The sequence below is a fragment of the Lotus japonicus genome, chromosome 2 (assembly GCF_012489685.1).
Source record: "Lotus japonicus ecotype B-129 chromosome 2, LjGifu_v1.2".
Lineage (NCBI taxonomy): Eukaryota > Viridiplantae > Streptophyta > Magnoliopsida > Fabales > Fabaceae > Lotus > Lotus japonicus.
Genome location: NC_080042.1, coordinates 66,080,836 through 66,090,108, shown reverse-complemented (window position 1 = coordinate 66,090,108; position 9,273 = coordinate 66,080,836). Strand labels below are relative to the sequence as shown.

At 34.2% G+C, this 9,273-nt stretch overlaps 1 pseudogene; it reads right to left on the bottom strand.

Annotated features, from left to right (window-relative positions):
- Positions 1–54: 54 nt before the first annotated feature.
- Positions 55–2,297, bottom strand: LOC130736874 (subtilisin-like protease SBT1.7; annotated as a pseudogene).
- Between the last annotated feature and the right edge of the window lie 6,976 nt (positions 2,298–9,273).

The following is a 9,273-nucleotide window of genomic DNA, read 5'->3' as shown; positions in this document are numbered from 1 at the left end:
TCTTCCTTCAGTTAGTGAAGTGGCTTTGATCGTCAAGCTTCATGGAGCTTTCAGTCATTGATCCCAACTAAATAAGATAGGACTTCGAACAATGTTCTTTCCATTGAACCATTCTAAACGTCCAAACCCTGGAGTTTTCTGTTGCTTCACACCTGATGCGTTGAATGTATTGTATAGGACTTTTTTTTCTTTTACTCCAAAACTCAACACTTCCGGTTCAACTGTGATCTTGACGCTTGGGATATCTGTCTGAACTGATGCCTTGTACGTTCCCGCGGCACCCGCATTGGTGAGAGTTCGCATTTCCTTAACCTGCATACCATTGTTACCAGCTTCAAAAATCACAGAAAATGAAGGGTATTAAAGTAGTGTATCTTTCCATCGCACACATATTTTCGCTTCGCCACGAGTTCAATCATTTCGGGCGTGTAGTTTAACGAACAGAGAAAATTCATATGATCATCCGCCGACAAATCATAAATAAGCCCAGGATTAAGTGCAGTGACTGGGTCCACATGTCCTGCGCCAAAATCAAACGGTGTCCCTGGTTTTCCAGTTGCCCCGTCCAACAATGGCTTACCATTCTTGTAAGTCGAATAAGCTGTTGTCATCATCGCAGATTGAATGGCGGCAGGGCTCCAATCTGGATGAACGGACGTGCCTGACAAGATGTTGAAATCCACTCGCCTTTCATTTGAATCTACAGAAGTAGGACTCACATTCATGGTAAATGAAGCTAAGATGTTGACACCTAGCGCGATCAAATCAGGCTTCAATATTTTGGTGCTGATAGGATTTGGGCCCCTGGAGCTGAACAACGCAACAAAAGGGGAAGGCTCGATCCCGACCTTTGTCCCCTCAAACACAATCGTTGTTGTCGGTTTTGGATCAGAAGTCAAGTACTGCTTGATGGCTTCACCTGCTTTTGCGTCCACCATAAGTCCTGGCAAAACAAATGGATCCGCCCTCAGATCCCCCGCCTCAGCTGCATCGTTGGCCAACACCATGCCCGAACCGCCGGCGGATTTCACCGCGACTGATTTCGACACCCTATCATCTAATCCGCGATCACACACCACGATCTTTCCCTTGACTTTTTGTGTCAAAAAGCTTTCTGGCTCACAATTTCCTCTAAATCCCACACTCCTCCCATAGACAAGTGGTAAAATGGGTTTATCTGGCAATTTGTTGCCACTGTAAAAGGACACACAAGAATAGTTTTTTCCATTTCTGAGTCTAACGTAAGCAGGGAAATCTCGATCGATTGTTCCTGCTCCCATAGTGATAATCCAAGGTGCCGCATTAGTGATAGAAGAAGGTTTAGGACGACTGTTCTCGCCGGAGCAAAACACAACAATCTCATGCTCCATTGCCGAAAACGCTCCAATCGCAATGCTATCTTTGTAGTAATCGGACGGAGAACCTCCGAGTGAAAGGAAAGGACATTCACGTTGTCAACGATGGCTTGGTCTATTGCAGCCAGTATGTCTGAAGTAGTACAACCCTCCTTCCAGCAAACCTTGTAGACGGAAACTCTAGCGCGTGGAGCCATCCCACGTGCTGTTCCAGCAACATAATCGAAGAGGCTCGCGTTTTGCACCGAAGAGCCTGCAATAGTGCTTGTAGTGTGGGTGTCGTGACCATCATTCGTCGTGCGGAGAGAGAGAATCTATAGAATTACCATTTGGGCCCACCGAGGCCACCAAGCCACTATTATAGAACTTGGTGTGACTATTATAGAACCTGCCACCGATTAGTTTCTTGTTGCAGTTGGCGGCTGTGAAATTTGCATCTACCTCGCGTTTTCCTTTCCAGGTGCTAGAGATGGGTCCGTACTCGGTGTCATCGAAGCTCTTGCTCTCAGGCCAAACACTTGTGTCTATGACTCCGATGATGACATCACTATGTCCTATGTTGGATTGGATGAATGTGCTTGCAGTGATTTTATCAAGCCCGAGGAACAATGGGGTTCGAGTTGTATGGAGCTTGTAGACTTCATCTGGCAGCACCTTTAGAATCCCTTTTCTTCCTTGCAGCAAATGTGCTTTCTCTGGTGTTAACCTTGTTGAGAATCCATGAATAGCTTTGTCATAGGTGTAGATCATTTTTGCTGAGTTAGAAACTGACTTCAAAGTCGATTCGAACCAAGCCGAGTGGTGATTGAAGCTTTATGGCATTTGGGGCTTCGCAACATGTACTATGTAAGTACTCTTATGGTTCTGGTTTGATGTGGTCTTCACGTTTCTCGCTAGAGACACATCACAAAGAACAAGAAACAAAAAAGAGAGAATGATCATGGCGAGGGATTTCTTAAGAAAAGAAGGTTTTCTTCTAGAAACCTATGCTACATGGCACCCCCAAAACCATCAATTTTCCCTCCAAAAAAAAAGACATCCCACTTTTTTGTTACAACATATTTCATCTCTCACCCTATTTAATTTCATTTATTATTAATAATTCCTTATCATATATGATACACTTGAATGTATATTTTTGAAAGTTTGTGACAATTCAAGTAATATTACGAAATCTCTCTCTAAAAAAAGTAATATTACGAAATCTATTTAAAAAAAAGGATTATTTCGAAATCTTTTTCTCATTTTTAAAATTTTAAATATAAAAATTACTTGGAATTATTTTAAAAATAAATCTAACATTAGTTTTTTTATTACAAATTAAAAAATATGATACACAACAAAAATTGGAATCCTTTGTTTGTGCAACTCCAACAGCAATGTTGATAATAAGTATTGAAAATTTTAATTTAAAATATCATTATTTCCTAACCTGTAATTTATGTCTTTAACATGTTTTTAAAAAATATATTTAACTTTTTTAAAAAATATATTGGAAGGAAATATCATATTAATTTTACATTTGAAATTTAACTTTCTTCATTATAATAATTGTTGAAAATATAATTAATATTATTGGTTGTTGGATGAGTTAGATGAGAAAATGAATGTTTTCAAATCAAATAAATATTTTTTTACCGGCATCATGATGTTTTGGTAAATCGGAAAATAATCATCATGTTTTTATTAAGTTTGATTTATTCTTCCGAAATTTTAATCTATATTAAACATTTTATCCTTATAATTGTTATTAATGACTCTAATTAATACCTAAAGTTAATGGATATAATTAATTACCTTTTCTAAATTCAAAAATGAAAAAAAAATCAATTTTTTAAAAATTTTGCTTTTTTTTGCTAAAACTTCAACAAATAAAACAAATAATTTATATTTGAGACACACATCATTCTATAGTGGTTATAATTAGCAATTAATTCTACGTCAAGCAATGTGAAATAGTGGTTACCTTCAGTTAATTAATCATGCACGCTTGCTTAATTCTCCACGCTCAGATGGTATTTCTGTACTTTGCAATAAAAAAAATATTGGCACATATTTTTGCAGTAGGTCCCAACATTAATTTCTGAAAATCATTGACTTACATGTGGGATGGTGCAGTGAAAGGAATCAGAGTGCTAGAAGCTTCGCTCTAAACCATTCTAAATCGATAACCAGGTATCATATTTTAGGTAATGATATTTATTTTTATGGTCTGCGTAATTCGGGCTAACAAAAATATTTCAAATTATATTACATTGTTAACTCCATTTGTTTTTTTTATACCATTAACTACTCATTTCAAATCTTGAAGATTGACATTAATTCATCATACTAATTACTACATTTTATTTACTATCATAACTAAACAATTAATTTTTAATTACAATTCAAATTTAGAAATTGTTATTGATTCCTAATACTAAATTAATTTCCTTTACTATAATTAATTATCAATTAAATTTAATCAAATTTTGACTAAATAACATAAATGTTCATTTAAAAAAAAACATAAATGTTGCTTTAAACACTATTCACGTTTTCAAAAAATTAATACTTTCAATAAAATAATAAGTTTATTCAAAATTAATCAATTTAATGCTAATTAATGTACAAAATTTCAAATTTGTAATTACTTATCGATCTAACCATTATTACTATTTAATGAAAAAAAATTGGAAATAAATTATTTAGAAAAACTACTTTACGGTGTGTTTGTTTCAGCTTATTTTTTTAGAAAACCACTTTTTTAAAATGTAAAGATGTTTGTTTCAACTTTTTGAAAAAGAAAAAAATTTGAAAAATACTCAAAACTAATTATTTGGAAAAGCTAATTTAATGAGCTTATCATGAAAATCTATTTTGATAGATAAGAGAGAAGATAAATAAATTTTTTTTTACTTGGTATAGCCAAACAAAAATTAGATTACACAAAAACATTCAATGAGTAAGTCACGCGAAAGGTGTAGAATCTCTTATATGGCTAGCATCTCGAGTTACTGGGCTATTGTAGTTTTGACCAACTACTATGATTCAAATTATACTAATTTATTTCTTAATATATAGCAATCAATCAAAGTGATTTCTAACTTTTCTAAGGTTTTAACATATGAATCAAATTGGTTGGCTCTCAAATTTCACAAAAATTCCAAAATTTAAATTCCAATTCAAAACATATATTTTGAACTAGAGAAATCTCAACAATCATGAATCTTCAATTCTATACGCGTTTTGAAATACAAATTCATTCCTCTTCAACACATATTCATTATATAGATAAAGACTTTCACGTCCTATTCTACTACACACACTTTTTTCTCCTCCTCTTCTCCTTTTATATGAAAAAATAACACTCAATCCTTATCATTTTTTTCAATTTCACTAGGTGCATTGTACACTTCTTTTAATCTCTTTACCTATGAGATAATGTATTCTATCATTTACAGTTTTTTTTTCCCAGGTCTTCTACTTCCCGAAAGAAAGCAAACATTTGTACAAGTGCTTTGTGTTATTCTTCTTTTCTATTTTCCCTACTATAATTAATTGTGTTATCTTTGTTCCCGTAGGATAACTCAAGTGGTAGGAGCTGAGAGACATATGGGTTGGATAGGGAGAGGTTCAGGGATCGATTTCTTGCTGGTGCAATTAATCTTTCCGATTTACCAAAAAATATTGTGCTATCTTTTCCCCATGATTTCATCTAATCTTCCCCTGATTTTTTTCCTCCAAGGATTCTACTTCTCCAGAGAAATTCATCATTTGCGCAGGCATGTATGCACTTCTTCTCTTCACTTTTCCATGATATATTGTGTGTTATCTTTTTTCTTCATGATTTCTTCTTCCCATTTTCTTATTTTTTAAATCGGCCATGCATGATTTTGTCAACGACAATTTCCATAAAAGTGTGCATGATTTGCTAATTTTCTTATACTTTATGTGGAGTTATTTTCTTCTATCTTCTCTAATTTCACTTTACTCTGGTATTTTCCTCAGTCATTTGGGAGGCAAGGGAATGGGTATACGGGACACTCAGTCAAATGTTGCGAGATATAGAGGATGGGCAGGTAGTGAGGCCAGTTCAAGGGAAGACACAAGGATGTCTTATTTCAATAAAAGAGTGATGAGTTAGGCCAATTGCAAACATATGAAGGAAAAATATGCTTGAGAGTTCTAGAATAGAAAGACACATGCAAAATGAATATGAAATATGATCAAAATTTGTGTGAATTAAAATAAATTTTGATTTTTTATTTTTCACATAAAGGTTTTGTTTTGAACCATAATTTTACACGCTTGAAAATCCTTCAAAAAATTTAATCATTTTCTTTTTACGAGAAAGAAGATGAAGTAATTCAGACGATCATCTCCTTTGTTTGTTCAAAGGATTAACCTAGAGTTTTTTTTAAAGCAAAATAGAATATATATATATATATATATATATATATATATATATAGGGCGTATCAAGTGAGAGCAATGTTTATTGTGAGAGATGAGAGCATTAAATCGTGACCGTTTGATCTAAGATCAATGATCAAGATTAAAACATAAAGTCACATGACTTTTTTAAAAAGTCACATAATCATTAATTAGCATTTAATCTTAACCATAAATAAAGTTGGAAATGTAATGATGAGAAAGAAATAATTTTTTAAATTAAAAATTGGAAACGAAATTACATAAGTACCCTTCAATTAAAGTTGACTTTAAGAAGAGAGTTTTGGGTTTTTTGTCATTCTAAAAAGGTATTGGGTGCTAACTTACTCCTTCAGAAAATCAAGTAGGAGTAAGTTAGCATTCCACATATATATATATATATATATATAAAGTTGAGAAACAACCCCTCTTAACAAGGATACTGTAATCAACTTTATCAATATAAGCTGTTTGCATAAGCCCTCTCAAACACTGGCATAAGAGCTTATGCTGTCAGATAAGCTTAAATAAGCTCTTCCAAACTGGGCCTCATTCACTTTCACTTTAACAAATATGATAAGCGTACTAGATACATACACATAACATGGTAATATCCCTTGGCATTTCCTACTCCCATCATGCAATTGTGCTTAGAAGCTGGAGTCCCAATGTAAGATCACAATCCACCGAATTTTCCAGGTCATCCCTAGACTAGGATTTGACGACTTATTATTTGTGATGATTATGATTACTTTTAATTTTATTTAATATTACATTCATGTTTTTTTTAAGTTCAAACTGATAACTTTTTTAATTTTCTAAGTTTTTTCCAATTATTTTATTATTTTTTGTTGGGCCAGGCAACTACCCATCCAAATATGGATTGTCATCAGACTTCTAACTTAAATACTAAAAGTGAGTTAAACAAACCATGCACTAATTCAGTCAACAAACATAACTTTAATCAGACCTCAGTTCTGTCGGAGTAATATAAGCATTTATGGGACAGGCTCTTCCACATATGATCCCGGCCCTATGATCCCATTGATTGGCATGGCTTGAAGGTGGGTGTGGATATTTTTCCCATGGAAAGAATGGAAGAAAAGTTGCCATTAAAAGAAGTACGATTAAAATTGCTTAGTTGGGTCACATACTCACATTTGAAGTAGCAATATTAGGAACCGGCCAATTAATGAAAATAGACCCAGAAGCAGATTTTTTTTGGGACCAGAGTGAAAAGGTTGGTTATGTTTCTATTCAGCATTTTCACACGCAACAAAGAGAAACACCCTTTCTCTCATTACTACATAGCTTTAAATTTCCTAACTAACTTTCTGTTCCTACGGATCAGTTCTCAACTTCTGTAATGAACAATTTTGTGACGTTAGATGGTTGCTTTAATGTGTTGGATTGCGACATTCTTCATTAAAACTTGCTTTAGTGTGCTTTGTTGAATGCATTTTGCTCCAACAATTCATGCCTTTTCACTTTAGTTTCGGACAACTTGCAACTTTAGATAATAAATTTTCGGAGTTCTGGAAAAAGTTGTGGAAGCCATCCTCAACTATGCCTATACCATTGGTAGCACCATTAATTTGTATTTATGTAAAACCATAACTAACAAAACCAAAAGCTTGGTCATGTGCTGTATATATTAGTTTCTTTTGAAAAGCTCAAATATTATTCATAAAAGAAGAAGAGAAAAGGGAAGATACACCTTAGGTGTAATTTCTTTTTACACAGACGTCCAATAGTTTTCCGCCATTAAAAACTATAATTGTAATTTAATTAAAATAAATGAAGAATATAAACATTTATCCCACATGACATACAATAATTAGATGACAGTATAAAACTTCTTTACACTGACAGTGCTCATCCATTAAAATCAAAGAAGATCGGGTATCAAAACCATAAGAAAACCCCAAAAGCCAACACACCAAAATCCTCATACAACATCCCAAAAACACACAAGAAAATTAAAACATGAGGAAACAAAACTCCAAAACCAAAACCCTTGTGTAATTTTAGTTCCTATAGTTTTTTTTGCTAATAATGTTCCTCTAATTTTAAAATTAAGAAAATTTAGTCATGTCTCAATTTTGCATATGCATATAATCATTAAAGTGATAGATTGATATGTGATACGATTTAAAAGTTTGAAAGTAAAACAGTTATTGAATCTAGCCACCACTTTTCGCGCCGCGTCGTCTCCTCTGCGCCGCCACCACCACTTCTCTCTTCCCAAAAGGCACAACGACCACCAAGAAAAACTCATAACGTGTTCGTCGTCTCCTCTATGCTGCCACCACCACGTCTCTCTTCCCATGAGGCACAACCACCACCACGACTTCTCTCTTCCCCTCGTCGCAACAGGTCCCACAATACACTGCTACGTACCACCACCATTATTCCATATCTGAAAGCCCCATTTTTAGAGTGTTGTTAGATGCCTATATTTTCCATTTTTTCTATTTGATTTGGTTCCGGTTTGAGTTATTGTACGTTTTTGTATTGTAATATGGAATTTTAGTGAAAAGAATTGCATCTTTTTCCTTATCTTCCCCTTCTTCTGCATTATATTTTTTTGTGCTTAAACTCTCTATCAGAGCTAACCGACCCGACTAAACCGTTGGCCTAAAAAACCGAACTCGAACCACCCGTCGCCGATGAACGGACGACGACATATCTGAAGGTTTGGTGATTTTGACCGAATGAAATGGATGTTTTCAGTCTGAAACTGGCTGAATCCGTCAGAGCTAACCGACCCGACTAAATTGATTTGGTTTGTAAATATTTTTCTTCAAAAGTGAGAGTTTAAGAGTTTAAAGTAGAATGATAGAGATTGAGGACTCAGTTGTAACAATTAAAAAAATTAAACCCATAGAAAATAAGCACCGACCACTAACATTACTAACAACTAACATTTGCCGATAAAAAAAACCGACCACATTGACACAAGAAAATCATCTGCGGGTCCAAAAGCCTCACTGATGAGAGCTCCAAAATCTCAAAAGAGAAGAAACCTAAAGCCATCCGCCTCAAAAGCCCCAAGATAGAGATGACAGGATCCAAGATTAATCATCAAAACATGCAAGCTAGCACCTAAGACAACCTTCGCGCAACAATCTAGGTCGCACATTAAGAGCAAAATCATATATATGTGCGATCGTACACCATCCTCAATCTTTTCCCTATCTTTTATAAATAGTTTTAACCAACTTTTTTTATATATTTTAGTTCATCAACTACTTGGCCAGATCTACTTAAATTTCTTATTGTGGAGAAGGCTTTTAAATAAGCTAACAGATCAACGAGATATTCAAGAATGTCATATTAGACTAATTAGAAAAAAGCTCATGACAATAAGTGAGTTTAAATAAGTGAATCAAACTCAGACCTTAAATTTTGTAAATATATTAAACCTATTTGTGCAAAATTTAGTCCAACGCAACCTATTTTCACCCCTACTCATCGGACCCAACTCAACCCTTTTCATATTGCCTT